Below are 19,169 nucleotides of genomic sequence, written 5' to 3' on the forward strand. Positions count from 1 at the left end.
GTCCACGTCGTAGTGCTGGCGTTACAGCAAATTAGAACACCCGCGGTTAGGAATTGTTTAGCCAGGGAACCTCTGAGCAGCGTTGCTGTATGGCAACGCTTCATAACGCGGCGTGACCGCTTCGGTCCAAGGGCGCCGCGCTACGCTCCACCATCTGATGTAGCGGAGTATAGACGAACGTTCCGGCGAGGCATGACGCTTTAACGTTACCGCATCGAATGACCTTGCTCGCCGACGAGGTGCTGCATGACTTTCTCTTCACTGTCACTACGGCAGTGCAACTTGCGCAGACGTTTCGGTTCATTCGAGACGCATGCCGCACACTTTTTCGCCCTCTCAAAAAAGCACGTCGCTCGTTACGCGCGTGCGCCCATTCGATTCTCGCGTGCCGAATCGCGAAACCGCGCGGGCTTTCGAAATCGATTCCTGCCGTCTTTAGCGTCGAGCTGCTCCACTGAACCCGAACCGAGTTGAGTGGCTGGCGCTCGCGGCCGCTGTGTGTTCGTTTCCCCCTCGTCGCGTGCTTTCTCGTTTCCCCTCCGACCCGTCGCGTATGTGTAGCTTCTTTGCGGCGTGCGTCCGGGCGACGCGCCGTATTATGCAGCGATCGACCCGTGACGACGCCGCACCGAGTAGACGGCCCGGTTGCGCGGCTTTGACGACTGTCGAAACCTTGGCAGCGCGCTGCCGTCGTTACCCGCGTGCCGTGATTGCGAGCTGTCGAAAACCCCGCGTGGTGCTGTACCCGGTCGGCGTGGCCACCCTGTGTGCGCGTCGTGATTTCTTTCGGGCTCGCCTTGCTGCCTCGCGATTGCGCGTGCACTTGCGCGTGCTTCCGACGCATGCGCAATGCGCTCGCGCCATTAAAGTTGTCCCGATTGATTCGCGTTTTTTCTTTTGTGTGTGTGTGTGTGTGTGTGTGTGTGTGTGTGTGTGTGTGTGTGTGTGTGTGTGTGTGTGTGTGTGTGTGTGTGTGTGTGTGTGTGTGTGTGTGTGTGTGTGTGTGTGTGTGTGTGTGTGTGTGTGTGTGTGTGTGTGTGTGTGTGTGTGTGTGTGTGTGTGTGTGTGTGTGCGCGCGCGCCAAAGCAACGCTGAGGCTGTGAAGTATGGCGTTGCGGAAACCTGGAGTTCTTTAACGTGCACCTAAGTTAAGTGCACGGCCGTATTTACATTTGCATTCCAAGAGGTGGACCTTATTTGCACAAGAGATTGAAGTGCATGATCGAGCAATTAACAAAAATTCGCTAGTTAAGTTTTTAACTAATTCCCTTATGGCACGTATTGTAATATTTACAAATTCTAGCCGGGGAGTTCGCAAGGCGAATCCACTTGGGACGAATTTTCAGGATGACACTGACAGTTCCGACTTATTAAATCCCGAACTTTGCGGAGAAATGCATTGGCGTTCCAGTTACTTTTGGGCTTGAATGCGTAAAACGCCGTTTTGTTACGAAAATAAGTGGAACGACAGTGCATTTTTACGGCGCACATCTCGCATGTGGTGTCATCCACACAATTATTTTCAAGTGGGCATGTCTTGCTGTCCCACTCGCTAGAATTTTTAAATTTCAATATGTGCCACGATGTAAATGTATAGCTAAAGCTTAATTAGTGAATTTTTGTTAATTAGTCCATCATGCGTTTCAATATTGTTGTGCAAACAATATCCGCCTCTTCTAGGAGACCATGCAGCTCATGGACTAGATTTGCGTCATTTGCCACAGACAACTGAAAAAGAAAAAATTTAAAAGTGTTCGCTGAAACAGCCTGTATTGTGTAAATGTCCCTTTTATTCGGTCCACCTCATTCTTGTTATTCAGTGTCGCAGCAAACTTGAGACGGGACCCCACGGTCGCTTGTCGCCGTCGTCTGCGTGCATGCATGGCCTGCGCGCACAACTTGATGCTATCTGTGTGGTGGCCGTCACGCTTGGATCCGCTTCGCGGATGGCCGCGTTGGCGCGCCCCGCTCCCTTCGCAGCTGACCCCGAGGACGCCATCGCTTTCAGCCGCAGCGCCACTGGGTTGCCGCTGGGTGCGGATGCCGAGTAGTGGGCCGTTCGCGGTCATTATGGTCGTCGGACGGATGCCACGGCAAGCCGGGATTTCGACATCTGAGAATTTCGTGGCGTAGAACATCGCCTATACTCTATAGCCTGCAAGCGCATACCGGAACACCAGAAGGCGCATACACATATACATATATACATATATACATATATACATATATACATATATAGTTGTGGATAACTTTCGCTGCGCTGAGCGACTGTGTCGCATTTACCCTATGGTGCTGTCGGCATCAGCAAAACCATATTTCCTTAGTCGAGGAGTCGCGCGATGTCCCTTGTATGTGGGCAAACGCGCAGAGCAGTGGTTAACTGTCATCGTCACAACCGCCATGGCCACTGTCACCCACGATACAGCTAAGTACGGGGGCATGAGCTCTGGAACCGCCGGCTTAGCTTGTAGCCTGGGGAGAACTAGCAGGTTATCTCGGACATCAATAAATAGCCGTCCTATTATCATGTAACCTCTCTTTGGTTATACGACACCTTATAGCATCGCTAGATGTCCCCACCAACGCTATAAAATGCCATTGTCTGTACTCCTGCGCACCACCTTTTGAAGAACGTTTAGCAGTTGAGGGCATATCACTTTTAAGCATGAAATGCTTTTAGCTCCCGTTATTGGCGAGCTTCAAGTGTCCTTGAGCCGAAAGCCTGAGCTGTTATCCGGGCATCGTTGCGAGAACAAAACGAGATCATCCGGGCAACCACTCAAAACTTAAGAAAAATACTGTCTCTGGCCCCCCAACTCTTTGTACAGGAACATACGCTAGTTACTGCCCAAACAAGTTACAAAAATATTGCTTCCAAGTTCTCCCTAATGTTTGTTCACAATATCATTCGAGCTGTAACTTCTAGTACGCTGAAATTTTACTTGTCTTCTCCAGTAGCGACGTTCAAAAGGCAGATACAGGGCACCGTACACTTCATTGTCATCTTTTAGCACCGAGAAAGGGTTGCCTGCGCTGTTTTTTACGCCAGTGGTCCGTTAGTTCTGCGGCGCTGGTTTTGCGTCGTCTCGAGAGATGGCGCCACGCGACGTGGCGCCTCCTGCAGGCGCTTTTCTTCTAGCTGGGCAGTGCACTCTGTCTCCCTGGCGTCTTTCGCTGCTTGTCGTGTCGCCTTCAGCCGGTTTTCTTCTTCTAGCTTGGCAGCGTCCGTGTGGGCCAGTGCACAGTATGGTGTGGTGTTGTGTCGTGGGGTGTGCCATTGCGAACGTGCAACACACCCATTTTAAGAGTGTGGCTATAGTATCACCTCCAACCAACGTGCTTTGCAGGTAGCCATTTCATGCTTACATCTACTCTCGATTACGGCAGATCCAGCATTTCTTGTTTTCGATATTTTTGTGCCGTTGAGCTTCGCATTCTATAAGAAAACGCCTTAAATTAGTTTTGATGAGCTGCCCTAGACGGGAAATGTCTATTGTGAACGAGTGTTTCACGATACGCCTATTTAAGTTTTGCGTTGGCGCGATAAACCGCTTCGTGTTGGCCGTTCCTTCAAGTCTCGTGTTTTGCTTGCGGCAGCTTCCCAAAATCATGCGTCCTAGGAGTTGGTTTCTCAAGGTATGCTTGGAAGACCGAGGAGGACAGGAGCGGAAGAGAAACATGAGAGAGAGAGAGAAGGCGAGAGAGAGAGAGAGAGAGAGAGAGAGAGAGAGAGAGAGAGAGAGAGAGAGAGAGAGAGAGAGAGACCCACCTACACGGAACGAATTTCGCACTATAAGGTGTCTCAACGTTCACCTCCTCCACAGCTCGCGAGGGGTACATCGAGGCACCTTATTTCGGTCGTATTTACAGCACCGTCCGGCGTCGGTGCGCCCAATTTACTCGGTGCGATGCTGCGCGCACTTTCGAATTACAGCGGACTAATTGTGCGGTAACGTATACGTGTTTATGCCTTGCTTATTAGCGAGGGCTTCGTGTTGCGTTACGTGGGGATTGCGAGGTGGGTGAAGCCCACGTTTCAAATATGCCCGAACTACGCTCCACGTAGTTACCGGTTTAACTTCGCTCCCGGGCGTACATGCGTCTCAGTAAAACAGCACAACGAACCGCAAGAAGCAAGTAAACAAGCAAATGAAGCAAACTAACAAGCAGGCAAAGAAAGAAACGACCAGACTTCAGCTTTTCTTTCTGCCCGGATCTCACTCGCTACACGTTATTTCAGTCAGGGGAGCGATTGAAATATCGCCTTGCGCATTAAACTTTGCGCAGAACTCCCGCAATCTCGCTCACCCTTATTTGTTAACGATGACATGTATATGCGAAGACGACCATGACGGCGCGGCGAATCACGCTGCTGTGTAAGCGAACGGATTGAGGAATGCATACGGCTCAAAACGATGTTTCGAGCTTCTCACACTGTAAACCAATTTACACCCTTAAGGCGGCGCACGAGGGTGTAAATTAGCTTACTGTCGATTTCGAGCATTGTCCTGCTGCCGCAGGCAAAATCTGAGGTAGTAAAAATGCCACGTTTACTTCTTTATGAACGATGCCGCGTTTAAGCGATGCCAAATGCCATGTTTATTTCTTTGTCGATGATGAAAGGGGAAAAATTGGCATCCACCCGAATTGTAGCGCGGCGCTACAAAGGAAACCCATGCGGGTTTCTCAGGAGGAAAGCCTCGCAATTGAAGAAAAATTGGCATCCATCCGAATTCGGATGGATGTCGGTTTTTCCATTTCGTGTACTTTCCTCAACCTTGCGGGCTTCCGCAGAACTGCTGATTTGCCATATTACCCGCCGTGGTTGCTCAGTGGCTATGGTGTTGGGCTGCTGAGCACGAGGTCGCTGGATCGAATCCCGGCCACGGCGGCCGCATTTCGATGGGGGCGAAATGCGAAAACACCCGTGTGCTTAGATATAGGTGCGCGTTAAAGAACCCCAGGTGGTCGAAACTTCCGGAGTCCTCCACTACGGCGTGCCTCATAATCAGAAAGTGGTTTTGGCACGTAAAACCCCATAATTAAATTTAATTGATTTGCCATATTCTTTTGTCGAGGATGTTCGCGAAGTTGCCGAGATGTCAACCGTGCGCACTGGTTTCTTTCCGAAGTAGAAAGTAGCACCTGCTTGAGCATGCGCCTATGTACGGGGGGGGGGGGGGTTCGAGCAGCCCCCCCCCTCCCCATTTGGGCGTGCGCGAAGGAGGGCGTGGCGACGCGCACCGGCGCGCTTGCTGACGGTCGTCACGCGTCACGTCCTTTCGCGGGCTGGCGCGCGACCCAGACATGTGCGGCCATTTGGAAAGGGCAGAGGTATATGGGCCGCCGTGGGAGGTAGAGGCTTGACGACGCTGTGCGCGCTCCCGTTTCGTTCCGTCATTGAGAGGGACGCTGAAACGCTATAGGCGAGCTGGAAGGAAATTTCACTTCGGTTTGTAAGCTGGCTTTGAATGAGTAGTATATATACGACGGACTTTTTCAAATTACAATAGAGGGAAGTAAGGCTCTGCGATGACGGGTAACGCATGGCCTTGTCTCATCTTTATGCGTGTGGTTTCAAAACGTTCTCGCGGCGTTGTTTGTTACGCGTGTGTTTACTAAAATATCCAACTAGTCGCGCATCTCTAAACACGTGAAGGCAGTAAGTGCAGCGCCACCCGCCGTGCTATAGGTTAGCACATGGTAGCTGCGGCGTTGCGCTACTGGTCTCGAGGTCCCAGGTTCGATGCCGGCCCTGGCGGCCGCGCATCCCGATGGGGACGCAATGCAAGAGCACCCGCGCACCGTGCATTGTGGGTACACGTTAAAAAGAAAAAAAAAGGGACCCCAGGTGACCAAATTTAATGCGGAGTCGACCACTATATACGGCGTGCCTTGTAACCAAGTCGTGGTTCTCGCACGTATAGAACCTCGGTATTTAATTTCTTTTTGAACCAGTGCAGCGCGTATGCAAAAGCTGCAAGCCTGCCCCTGAAGAAGACGCTGGTGGGCCGTGTGCGTGCACCACGGGACTTACGCGAGGCTGAGCGACCTCTGTGCGTCGTAGCGAAATACGTGTAGGCTAACTATATAGGACGCGGAATCGGCGACGACTCGCGGGATACGACGGTTCGGTTACTGACGTAACTACTTGACAGGTGATCGTGAGACCACGTAGCAAAAAAGAAAAAAGAACGAACGATTGCGACGATTCATATCCTGGTCGTGTTACGTAGCCGTAAAGTAAAAAAAAAAAAAAAGAGCTAACGAGCTGCGGTGTACCCTGTCATATTGCTAACCGTACCTCGCCTAATTGACCCCGTCTCGATGCAACTGTCGCCGCTTTATGTATAGGTAACGAGCGGCGGGCGAGAGACTTGCTGTCGCACGCCCGACAGCACTGTATAGGCTCCTATACCCGCGATTTAATGAGCTCGACCCCCCCCTCGCCCTCCTCCCTTCCTCTCCCCGATTTGACAGGTGAAGATGGATCAGGAAGTGCGTGCTTTTGTGTTGCTGACGTCGCCTGTCTGATCTGCCAACTCGTCTCCCACATCGTATGTGGACGTCAGTATACACGCCGCATCAGCAATCCGCCATTCGCCTCGAGGCTCTGTTTGTCGGTTTTCAGCGAGCGATGCGAAGCGTGCGTTTTGCCTGTTCGGCTGCTGATTTGGGGAACTTGTAGCTGGCAGGCCATTTCGAGCTGTTGTCGTGTAACCGAAGCGGCAGGTTCGAGTCCCGGTTTCCGACGGTACGATGCATCTCTTTAGCGATAATTTGAATGATCCCCCCCCCTTTTTTTTTCCTTCTCATCTTGAAAGACGACGAGAAATATAAGCGCTGCCTACAGGAAGTCGCCACACACGAAGGGGCGATTTGTCCCAAAAAGACCACGCTCTCACTGGGGAGCCTTGTATGCGAGGTCCCCGTACTGTACATTTCGAGTACACTTTCTCTTTCTCTCTCTCTCTCCTGAAGTACTCAAAGCCTGTAGAGGAGTGCTGAGACTTTCCGCATGTCTTTGTCGCTGCCTGTTGGCAGGCAGGCTTTATTTTATTTGGACTTCTGGTTAGGTATATGCGGTACACACGTTTGGACGGGGTGAATGACGTGCACTGCAACTACGACAGTGCTAGCGCAGCTCGTACGAAGTAACAGCAGCAGTTATGCGAAGCAAGTTTCTCTTACTCGTTTAGTCTTAGCTCATGCGCGGGCCGTCAGCCCAGGGTTGGCACACGGTTTGCTTCGCTGCTAAGTTAAGCTAAGCTAAGCTGAAGTGTAGTTTACATATTTTGTTATCCGTGCTGACGCAGTCAACCAAAGCCGCAGCCAAGGACGTGTTGTCTGGCGAGGCGTCTTTTTATTTCTTTTTTTTTCTCTCGACGCTATACATAATGGATGATAGTATAGTTATAGATGACTATATAGACTATATAGTATATAGGATGATAGATAGTATAGCCCCCTGCACTACAGTGCAAAGATAGGCGAGGAGAAAACACGGTACAATATATGCAGCTGCAGAACTTGTTAACACGTGACCGTGAGTGAGTCGTCGAACCTGCAGCAGCTGCGCGTCTGCGTCCGGTATGCACGAACGGCACCGGATGCCGGTGCGCCTAAACGTGGTCGATGAGCAGGAAATAAATTTTGTTCGAGTATGTGCTTGGCCAGGGCAGTTCGTCGAATAAAGGATTGTCGTTATCGGTACCAAAATAAGCGCTGCGAGGAGGGCAACGCAGTCCGATAGCGGCGGAAACTTTATATGGATTGTTCAATTACTTTCGATAAATTGCAGATGTAGGCTGGGGCTGGCTGCACTATTTCTTTGTTTCTTTTTCTTTTTTATGGGGATGAACGAATCAAAGCAACGCTTGGCGCATAAGAAATGCTGCTGTGAATTTACTTCATTTTTATAGGGTCATATATTTATAGCAGGTCGGGTGAGCTTCTTCATGCGGTCTTAGAACTCTACCCGTTTTATGATTTTTGTTTTTCGGAGTTGATGGTACGAGCTTTTGGGAAGCATTGGAAAGAGGGGGTGGATTGGGGGGGACCCACATTTAGGTTAGAATGAAAAAAAAAAACACTTCGAAAGCCGTACAATGGTGTGTGTGTGTGTGTGTGTGTGTGTGTGTGTGTTGGCGTAAGCAACAGCCGCTTGGGGGGCGAAATTTCTAAAGCTGCCTTCTGTTGCACTAGCGTCGAGAAAACGTTTTGTTGTTCTCTAACCTGTGCAGAGTTTGCTTCCGTGCGCATGCCATGGCATGCTATAACAAGACTCACCGCTGGTGCGCGCCTCGCCTTTTGCATGTAAAGGGGGCGTACGTTAAAAGATGCGACGGGTAGAAGAGGACAGTCCAGGCGCTGTAGCTTCATCTGATTGCGTTGCAGGCCGAAGTGTGATACACGCGCATATATGCATGCGCACGTGGTCTGCACTGTGTGCTAACCGCTTGCGCATGTGTCCACATGCACGAACCACGTTTAGACCTCAGCGCCCTGTCCTGTCCACTTCTACATTCCCGGTCTTTTTACTGCGATAATAGGAACCAAGTGAGCCAAAACCGACGGACCCTGTAACAGTTCTTGAAAGAAACATGGCTACCACCAAAACAAAATATTTTTTTGTCGGTGGACGAGCCAGCAGATTAGCTGGCTCGCCCACCGACTGACGAGGAAAGGTCGCCTTTTGCGAACGCCTGTAGCTGCCACTAAGTGCGCCTCAGAGCAACACCTCCACCAAAATAATAATGTAGGCGTGTTGATTGGATACGTTTGCAATGAAATAATTGCTTATGGATAATACCTATATTCCCTATTGCCGCGCGTGCAACGGTCTTGTCGTTCGCCCGTGCAACCCACGTGGTCTCTCTCTCTTTCCGCCAAGTGGGCCTGACTTGTCTGACCGCACCTGTGACCCAGTTGCGCTAGCGTTGTGCATGTACGCGTATACGCACACGCCGACTTGTACACCGTGTGTTCCGGACTCTGCGGGCGGCCATTTGTTATCGCCCAGCTGGGGGCCACCCTGTTTTTCTTCTATTACCCACGACCGACGGACGGACGGATGGGCCGCTTTTCCGCAAAGCACGCGTCGAGTTCGTCGCCGCCGCAAGGCAGCCGCCGTCCACGAGGCGCCTCGCGTCGTCCCACGGTGCTCGCGGTGATCGCCGTTTAAAAATAGAACTGCTCATTACGCTCGAGGGGGGGAAGGTCAGCGCGCGAGACGAAAACGAAAACTGCACCAGTTTGGACCACGCACGTGCTCAAAACAAATGCCCGAGGTATAGTGGGCCATGTTATAGTACGCACTGTGACGCAGCAGCAGTCTGTTTGTAACCCCCCGCGCCCCGCCACACCCCCCCCCCCCCCCCCCCCCCCCCCCAAAGAAGGAAGAAAAAAAATTCCTGTCGTGCGTTCTGGGTGCCCATCTTTGACCAAGATGATAAAGTAATTTTGTCCAGTAGTCTGCTACAGTCACGTGCTATTAATGTGTTTAAATGATGTATTGCTCCTTCTCACGCTGTGTTACTTTTTCATTCTGTGTTCCTTACCTTTGCCACACAAGAATTCATCCAGCCGTCCCCTCCGTGCTTTTCCCCACAACCAGAGTCTCACTCACCTTTTGCTACAAAGGAAACCCAAACACTTGCCTTTGCTTCGTGTTGTCGACCAATTCGACTTCGCCCTGCCATCTGCTAGCCGCCTGGTTAGCTCAGATGGTAGAGCGGCTGCCCCGGAAAGGCGGTGGTCCCGGGTTCGAGTGCCGGACCAGGACGAATTTTTCTTCAACTATGAGGCTTTCCTTTCGATGAACTCGTATGGGTTTCCTTTGTAGCAATTGCTACGAACGGGTGGATGTCTGGTTTCCCTTTATTCATTACTTCTCTCCACCTTGCGGGTTTCCGCAGAGCTACTACGTCAATCACCTGTCCGCTATACTAATTATTTAAGCCAGGGCCTCGGAAAGGGAAACTGTATGCGCCCTCATTCACTTCTGGATGAGTGCTGCAACATAGTAGCAAAATATATTTGACATAGTTTCTGCGCTATCTCCGCACGGGACGCATGTATACACCGTATACGGGTGCGCCGGTCAATTGGTGTGGCATTCTCAGAGGATAAAACAGCTTAACGTACAGGACTGTAGACGAGCACTCGTGTGTCTTCTAGCTCTCTGTGCTTCTCTCTTTGCGCTGATTTATGCTTCGCGCGTATAGTCGTCAACAAATTTTCTCACGCTACACCGCGTTCTCAAACACCCTTGATCTATAGCCTCGAACAGTGGGGCCCTGCTGTTTGAATTGTCATAACACGTTTGTCTCTCGATTTCTTTCTAATTGCTGTTCGGTATAGTTCCATCGCTCTTATCCGGTGTGCTGCTTCTGAATTCGAGACCTGTTTAACGTTCTCTTCGTTCTTTTTCTTCTTGTGTGTGTGCGTGCGTACGTGTGTGTGTGTGTGTGTGTGTGAGAGAGAGAGAGAGAGAGAGAGAGAGAGAGAGAGAGAGAGAGAGAGAGAGAGAGAGAGAGAGAGAGAGAGAGAGAGAGAGAGCGGTGGCAGCCGAACTCTCATCTTCAGCTTTACACACGCGCGCGCGCACGCCGATGGTCGCGCCACAGGTGGTGGCCTTGCGAACTGCGCTCGGGAAAGGAGGCAGCCGTCGCTTTCAGCGGCGTTGCTCGTGCATCTTTGCTCGATTAACGTTATCGCAGCAAAATAAGCAACACCCTTCGCATGTGTGCTGTGACCAAAGCTTGAAGGCATGTAGAAGAATAATTGTTGCTCGGTGGGGTGGAAAAGAGGTAGCTCGGGGCGAGGACTGCTGTCAGCTGCTGCGTATGATGTTGTTGCTCGAGGTGGCGTTGGAGCAAGGAATCCGCCAACCTCATCGACGAATACGTCAGGTAGTAGGAATGAAGAAAAAAGGGTTTATTTGACGTTAGTTTATTAGTTATACATTCGTTTGTTTGACATTAGGCTTCAGTTACGAAAGCCCATTCCATGCAGGATCAAGTTAAACGTCCGAGTTCCCATCAGGACACCTCGGCCTCACAGCACGAAAAGTATCCGCTTTTTAGTACCGTCGTCTTACCTAGGCAACTCGACTAGGGAATCTGATCACTGTATCGCAGCCAATCACAGTCGTCGGATCAGTTGCGGTACCGCGCCCATGCTATCTCAACGCTCCGCAGCACCCGCACCTCCAAAGCATCCGCTCACCCGAAGGATAGAACAGGGGACGGGATAGCAACCTGGGAATTCACGGTCGTCACCGGGCTTCGGTAAAGTTTGACGTTGGCCCCTTTTAATCCTTATTATTGTACCACTGTATTGTGAAATCTGCACTTTATAAATTGTGCGAGGATTTGAGATCTACGAAAACCGTGACGGCGTGCGATATGTCTTGAGGTAAGTCTGAACTCGTGTAGGCCTGAACGTACGGTTTAATGATACTTGCCGAACTCAATGGCAGAAGTGTTTCCCAAGCTTGTGAAAGCGGGTGTGGGCATTCGCATTGCGAACGCTTGGAGGAAAACAAATGCATAAAATGGTAATGGCTCTAAATGTGCTGCTTTAGAGTGTACATTTTTGGGTACCGAAAAAAAAAAAGAAAAAAAAAAGTTCTACCCTCGGCGGGATTCGAACCCGCAATCCCCGGTTTAGGAGACCGATGCCTTATCCGTTAGGCCACGAGGGCGACACGTCGGAACTTGTTCTTGGCAGACATCGCTAGCGTACGCCAGCTTGCCGCTCTCCCGGTTTTCTTGAGGCTGGAAATTTATTATGCTTTTCTGACTTTGGTTTATATTGGCCTCCTTCGTATTTTCGTACGGGTGTGCGAATGGTAATTTTTGAGGCCAAATCGAATGCGAATCGAATAGTGCCAAAAACGAATCGAATACTTATAGAATAGTTTTCGAATAATGAATGAACAGCCGTTATCACAATAAATATGAAATGATGTTCACATCCCAGTATTCTTAAGGTTAACGCGTTTCTGTTATTACGCAGTACGTTGTGAAACGTGGTTTATTAAAAGCACAAGCGGAGCATTAGAAGCAGAGTAGTAGTTTATTCGCATGCGCAGGGCTGTTCAGAAAGTGCGAATGATCGCTGTGCAACCTCTAAAGTATGACTACCTAAGTGACGTAGTTTGCTCCACTGCACAAGTTCTCATGTTTTATGTCTTGCACTGGGCCCACGCAGGTGAAAATTTACCGCACTTTTGCTCAAATTTTTACGTTTATTTGGCTGCAGTTGTCGTTCTGAAGTATCCGAAAAAAGTATAAAAAATGTTCGCACTTACGAATATGGACTAATCGATTCGTTACTGGAAAGTTTCGAACATTCGCACACGCGCATATTTTAGTGCGCGCGCTTCGTTGCACTCCGTGTAAACGAATATGCGCACTCTCTTATCGCAAGTTGAGACAAATAGTTCGTCGTCCACAATATTGTGCGACCCTTGTTCCGCGTACACTCGATGCCTTATCATGGCAAAACATTGTTTTCTTGATATCGCGGCTGGTAACGCAGTTGTTCCGTCGCCTGCGAAGGCATAGGTGCTTTATGTCGCAATCGGCTCTCATAGCGGTGCCGTAATACCCGAACAGGTCGGGCGTCAGTTCGGTCTGGCTTACGTGTATGCGAAACGAACTCGAGCCACACTTGCATGACCCCTTGTTAACGTGCGATGCTTGCATTGTATACTCTCAGGACAATCGCGTACGCCATTGAGAGTGATCACTTTTAAGTCTTACTGAAAATTTTTAAAAATAGCCTGCTGGCAGATAACACAATTCCAGTCCTTGAGTTACATTATTCGGAGAGGCAGACATTACTTGCACGAGAAATCGAAACACATATTCAAACTAATTAACATAAATTCACTGATTGTCATCTGAATTAAGTATTTCTCGACACGTATTGCAATTTACGAATTCTAGCCGGGGAGCTCGCAGGGCGTATACTATTGGAATAAGTTTCCAGAATGACGCCGATTTTGAGATATGCGCCATCAAAGTCGCAGTAAGAATGCACTGTTGTTCCACTATTTTATGTATTGAAGCACAAAGGTAACTGGAACGCCCATGTATTTCGTCCCACACCTTGGGAAACAATATCTCGATACTGGCGTCATCGTGAAAATTCATTTGCATTTGATATGTCCTGCGAGCTCACCAGCTGCAATGCGTAAATTGCAACGTGTGCCGTAGAGTAATTAGTTAAAATGCCTACGAGTGAATTTTTGTTAGTTGAATATGTGTTTCGATTTCTTGTGTAAGCAATGTCCGCCTCTTTGAATAATCCAGCTCAAGGACAATAATACTGCAATCTGCCACAGGCGACTTTAGAAATTCCATAAAACTGCAGTATGATCACACTGCATGTAGTATACGCTGAAGCTATAGTTTTGCAGCGGAACGATGGCTCACGCGCCGGAAGAAAAACCTCGCCGCTTCCGCGCCGGCATGACGTCAGACTTTTAATGCAGACTGTCGTTTTCTCCTTTCTGTGTTTTGCCTGCTCTCGTCTCTCCGTCTGCCTTGTTTGTTATTGTTGTTATTTTCTGATTTTTTAAGAACACGGCACTGTATAATCTTCGTGTTGTATTGGTGGCGCGCGCCTTTCTCCCCATTGTGTAACGTGAACGATTGTCGTCGCAGATTTCCTTACTTGCGGGAGATGTCCGTAAGAGTGCGTGTATATATATATACAGGGTGGACGCATGGCGCGGCATCTTTTTGTTCCTCTTATTGGCGGGACACGTGATTACCGCGTAATTAAGCAGATCAGGCCGTGCGTGCCCCGCTTCCCTGCTGTATAAATTGATTCCGCGATTTTCCTGCCCATTGTTTTCACCGTTGTGGAAAATTTATGCCCTTTCATTCGCGAATGGCGGAAGGCGACAGATCAAGGGATAACGAAGTTCGCGTTGTGCTTTAGCCTGACGAGGGCCTCGTTTTGGAACCGCTGAATGTATGGTTTTCTTGCTATCATGTATAGTAACGCACGCACACACACACACGCACGCACGCACGCACGCACACGCACACACACACACACCACCGTGTTAAATTGGTAAAAATCGTTCCCAAAAATATAAACAGAAGTGTCACTGATGCAGTTCGTGGCTCTTAATATGAAAAGCCTCCAACAAATCTCGTGCCAACGTGTCACTATACCCAATATCTTGCCCTCACAATATCTTGCCGCTCGATCACGTTTGCAGGCGACGCAAAGTGCCGTATTCGTTCAGAGCGGTCACGCCTTGCAAACGCAACGACTGTGATTCGTAAATGTCAGTATGTGCAGATTACAAAGTGATCAGTTAAATTTAAGTTGTGAACTGTTAGTAATTCAATTATGCATTTCGATTTCTTGTGCAACCAATTGTTCCTCGAGCAATCTATTTCTGAGATTACAATTCTGCTATATGCTACAGACAAGATAAAAGAAATATAGTCTAAACAAAAAAAAAACCCCTGATAGGATTTCATTCCTGCAAAATTTGATGCAGTTGGCACACTATGCCGTGTGGGGGACAACCATGCGTGAAATTATATATGTAAATATACGCTGCACTCTTGCATGTCGCCTGTGAAATATCGTGCCGAAAGACGGTTCATCGTTTTCCCCGAGAAGCGAGACTAATGAATCGGTTACATTTCCAACTGATCGAATTATGATAGCGTCGGCCGTGCTGCGCGCGATCTTAAGCTGCGCTATAATGTGACGGCACTAATGTATATAGACGCGTAGCCGTGGTCGAATCGGTGGTCATACTCTTGCAGGCTGCAAGGCCTGCTCGCTACGACCCATGACGTCACGCATGAAGGCCGATGATAGCCCTCGAATTTCGAGTTGCGGATGCGGACGATGCTTAGCGAGATCTGGGCCAGCATATAACGTAGCGATTCCTTTCGCTCGATTCTATGCCGCTCTTATCATCCACCGTTCACGGCCGCCTGATCTCCTTGATAACTTTGGCGGAGGGCCAATGACACTACTGACTTAGAACGGAAAGGAATAGCATTTAGAAAGGGATTGTTCAGTTATGCCTGTCCTCTTTTCGAAAGCACGGTTTTCCACGGGAACGTGTGCCATTATAAATGACGTCTGAACGTGAGGGCCTTCTGTCATCTGAGCACTGTGTTAGAAACATTGAGATCCTAAACGAACTGTCTTCACTTCGTTCGACCTTTTCTTTCTTTTTCTTTTTTGTCAGCTCGGGCGAGACGTTTACGAAGCAGCGAAGGGCTCCGCTCTCTGACCTGTGACGTCACTAGGGACCGGTCAAGCTCGTACATTTTAATGCGCCCTGTAAAGATTTATTTCGTAGCATATTTTCTCATCATGTTGTGACGGGTTGTAATTAAATATTAGATTACGCGTAAAGGTGTATTTATTCACAAGTTCTTTCCAAGCTCGACAATGATACATAAATTAAGATCAAAATTCAAATTAAATCAAATAATTTGGTTTGAAAATCGGTTCCAGGTCTTCCCGCCCGATTGTCTTTTTTTTTTTAATATCTTTGTCGTCTTTGGCGCCACACCTGGCTGACTCCGTAGCAAAACATAATCAGGCCGCCCAGATAACACGAAGTCGACGGATTTCGGCGGTGACGTCACATACGTAAGCAGGGATACGAATATTCCTTAGCGGGCTGAAATGTCAATATATGGTTGGCGAGAAAAAAAATGTTGGAAACCGACGGGCTCTATTTTCGTCGCTAACAACTGTATAAAGACAATGAAGCCAATGATAGCGCACAGAAAATTAGGTGTCTCTTTTAAAAAAATAAAATGTACAATTAATAGAAAGGGAAATGAAAGGGGAACACATGTTGCCGCCGATTGTAGATGAATGCACAATGCCGGATGTTCTTTTTCTTTTCTTCTTCTTGGTGTTCTCTGTTGGTTTCGTATGATGACACGCGCACTTCCGGTGACCATTTTTTCACGGGCTAACCAGTGTTGAAACGTTGTCGCTCAATGCGATACGCGCCTTTCTGTGTCGGAAGTCTCTCGCACGCTATCGCTTGTTCTATTCGTTGTCTGTGTTGTCGCCGAACCCTGTGTGGTCAGACTGCGTGCGAGCGACGCGAATTAAGTGTTGTACATTCTAGAATGGTACGCGTGCGCCTGCGATTACGCTTTCGTCTGACCCGCGGATCCGATTTCGACGATCGCGTGCTCAGCGCAGCTCCCGTTGTGCTCGAGTGGTTGCTTCCTTTTCGGGGCGCAAGTTCGCCCAATAAAGAGCAGGTCACTCGCACTTGAAGCCACAGTCTGGTTCTTTCCCCTCGCTGTGCAATATATACAATACGTTATATAGTAGTTACTGTGGTTGTTGGGGAATCACGTTTCTTTTCCTTATATCTTCATTTTCCAGCAGCGCGCCGCCTGTTGTCCCAACCCTCATTGACCGCGAGCCGCACCAAACTGCACTGCGATGATTATTATTTTGTTTGTATATGGTTACTGGGCTTATATAAACATCATATAAACATTACTGATCGCGAACCAAAATGTCCACCTTACAACGCTTCTACGAAAGCAGAAAAGAGAGAGAGAGAGAGAGAGAGAAGAAGAAGAAGAAGAAGAAGAAGAAGAAATGCCACTCTTACTGCGAGAGGAGGCATTGCGTAAGCCAATATATATTAAAGTACAAAAAGACGCGTGGAGACGCCTCTTTGACGTTTCTGCACCAGCCAGCATTGACGTCATAAATTCTGACGCCGTCTGCTCGGACCTAGTGAACTGCTTATCGGTAAAGAAAGATGCGCTCCATTATATTAAAACAAAGGAAAGAAAGCGAGATAGAAACTCTAAAAAAAAAAGAGGAACCTGTGACGTCACACTGACGTTCCGGTGTTTCGGTGCGAAGCTAAAATAAATAACGTTTCGTTATTTTATTACCTAACTAAATAAATAAAGATGGAACATTGACCTTCACTTCCTCTTCTGGTAATCGGCCTCTGACCGCGAAATTGACGAATGTGAGCCTGAACTGAGTCAGGGTTTCTCAATGTGTATAGTGTTCCTTTAATGAGGCACGACGGTGCTTACGTGGCGGTGTTCTGAGAGTTATTTCGGCGAGTTTCCGCGTTCGCCATACTTTTGTTTCGAAGCTGAGCAGTGGCCCTTTTCGCATTTCTTTTCTTTTTGTGCATCTATAACGAGCTCTCAGGCGAACTGCTCAAACCAATAACGTTTGTTTGCGTGCGCTTGTGGTGCGCGTGCGCGGTGTGCTGCCGCCGTTCTGTGCAAATTTTGAATGACTCGCACGTTGAGGCCTTTCTGCGCGAGTGATTTGCGAGTCGGCCACCGCGGGTATTGTTTCAATACAACGCTGCAGGAAGTCCTGGCCGTGCATACTGCGGTCCGCTGCCGTATACACGGCTACCTTGTGACGGGCGCGTGTGTTTTGTTTTTTTGTTTGCTGGCTTTACTCCAGTATACATAGTATGCATGTGACGTTACATCCGCTTCTGTCGTCTGCTTCCGCCATCTTGGGGTACCTTATCAACAGGCGCGCGCATAGGCCTATAGGTTCCCCAAGATGGCGCTGCTGTAAACCGGAAGTCGCGGAGTATCGTTGAATGACGTACGTTAAAAAAAAAAAAAAATGATAGTGTTCTCTTTTTATTGAGAAATTCGCTTACCTGCGTTTCTAAGCTATCAGTTGCCGTTTACTTTTATTTATTTAAAAACAATTTTTTTGCCCGATTGCTTTATAGGACCAGATGTTCAGTATACGACTATACGAGGGGGAAGAGAAATGTGAAACGTTTTGTGTATTGCTGGTGCCCCGTAGCTCCACACTTTAGGTTTTAATATTTCCGTGGTAATCACGCACATGCTGCCTGCGTTTATGAATTTGTGTGTGAGTGCACGCGGCCGTATGTTTCTTAGTTCTTTTTTTTTTTTTTTTACACCTCTCTTTCGTTTTAGTCAAGCCGTACATTGAACCGGCAGTATTGTACCGAGCCTTTCGCTAGCCTAACCTCTCCGGTTATCAGTGAACTTTCTCTGGCAAGCGCATTCGTATTTTCGTGGTGTGCTTGCTGTTTACTTGCAATACATTCTTGGAATACGGTATGCGATGGGCGTTCCACGCGGTACGAATAACGTGGCGGTGATCCTCAGAAAGGCCAAGTGTCCGGGTCTTGTGCGCTCGGGCATAAACGCAGCGTCAACTGTCTGAGCGGTTTATAGCTCCGAAGGCCCAAAGTTTAATATAATTTTGTTTTTGTTACCCACTGTAATTAGCCATAAACTTCGTCATATAAGCATGCGCGTGCTTGGAACCGCGCCTTTTCATTCCGCCGATGCACAACTGACGAAAGCATACGGTATAGAGTTCGCGTCCAGTGTGCCGGCTCGAAATTAAAAAAAAAAAAGAAAAAGAATAGAAGAACGTAGCTTTCGACCTTCGTTTTCTGTCCTCGTAAAGAACAGTTCGCCGCGAGATTGACGGAAATTGAATTTTTCCGGAATACTTGTCGAGCATATATCGATTTGACATTTCTCTTTGCTGTCGTCTCTCTCTCTCTCTCTCTCTCTCTCTCTCTCTCTCTCTCTCTCTCTCTCTCTCTCAGATTTCACGTGCTTAATCCGACTTGTTTCTCTCGCAGGTCGCTGCTGTCGGGTGCGGCACTGGGGCTGCATGTAGCACGGACCCCCCAACGACCGTGCATCTTTCTTGGAGCGCGCGCCGAGAGCGTGGCAGTAACGACAAGGTAAGCGACCGTTCTCCCGTTTTGCATTCCGTGCAGATCGCGCCTGCGCGTGATTTTGTTCCCCCCCCCGTATACCCGCGGGGCGCAAACTTCGAGTTGTGATGCTCGCCCGCTCGTGTGACCTTGGCAGGTGCAGCGATTTCACACGCGTGTGTGTGCGAGGTAGTTCTTCTGCACGAGCAATATGGTTGCGTCGGATTGTTGTTTACTCCAGAATAGTGCTTAAAAAAAAAAAAAGGTATAGAGAGAGAATAGGAAATAGAGCAAGAAATCTAAGGGGGACAAATCCGTGCCTGCTTTCGACCTCACGCGTTTAATAACAAACCTTATCGCCGTGATAGGATGTTGTTTGGTGGACAAAATGACATTAAAAGCGAGAAAGAAAAGAGTGAAACAAGTACGGAGTATTCAG

General features: G+C 48.7%; 1 protein-coding gene and 1 non-coding gene across 2 annotated transcripts in view; one reads left to right on the forward strand and one right to left on the reverse strand.

Moving 5' to 3' along the window:
* Nucleotides 1–19,169, forward strand: part of LOC126518342 (membralin) — a 249,140-nt gene that overhangs the window by 40,340 nt on the left and 189,631 nt on the right. Inside the window, exon 2 of the mRNA XM_050168191.3 lies at nucleotides 18,653–18,757. The gene's annotated coding sequence lies outside the window, so the exon portion shown is untranslated. The remainder of the gene's footprint in view (nucleotides 1–18,652; nucleotides 18,758–19,169) is intronic.
* Nucleotides 11,635–11,707, reverse strand: TRNAR-CCU (transfer RNA arginine (anticodon CCU)). The gene has a single exon. It is a non-coding gene; the product is annotated as a tRNA-Arg (tRNA).

Source organism: Dermacentor andersoni, chromosome 11 (genome assembly GCF_023375885.2).
Source record: "Dermacentor andersoni chromosome 11, qqDerAnde1_hic_scaffold, whole genome shotgun sequence".
Taxonomy (NCBI): domain Eukaryota; kingdom Metazoa; phylum Arthropoda; class Arachnida; order Ixodida; family Ixodidae; genus Dermacentor; species Dermacentor andersoni.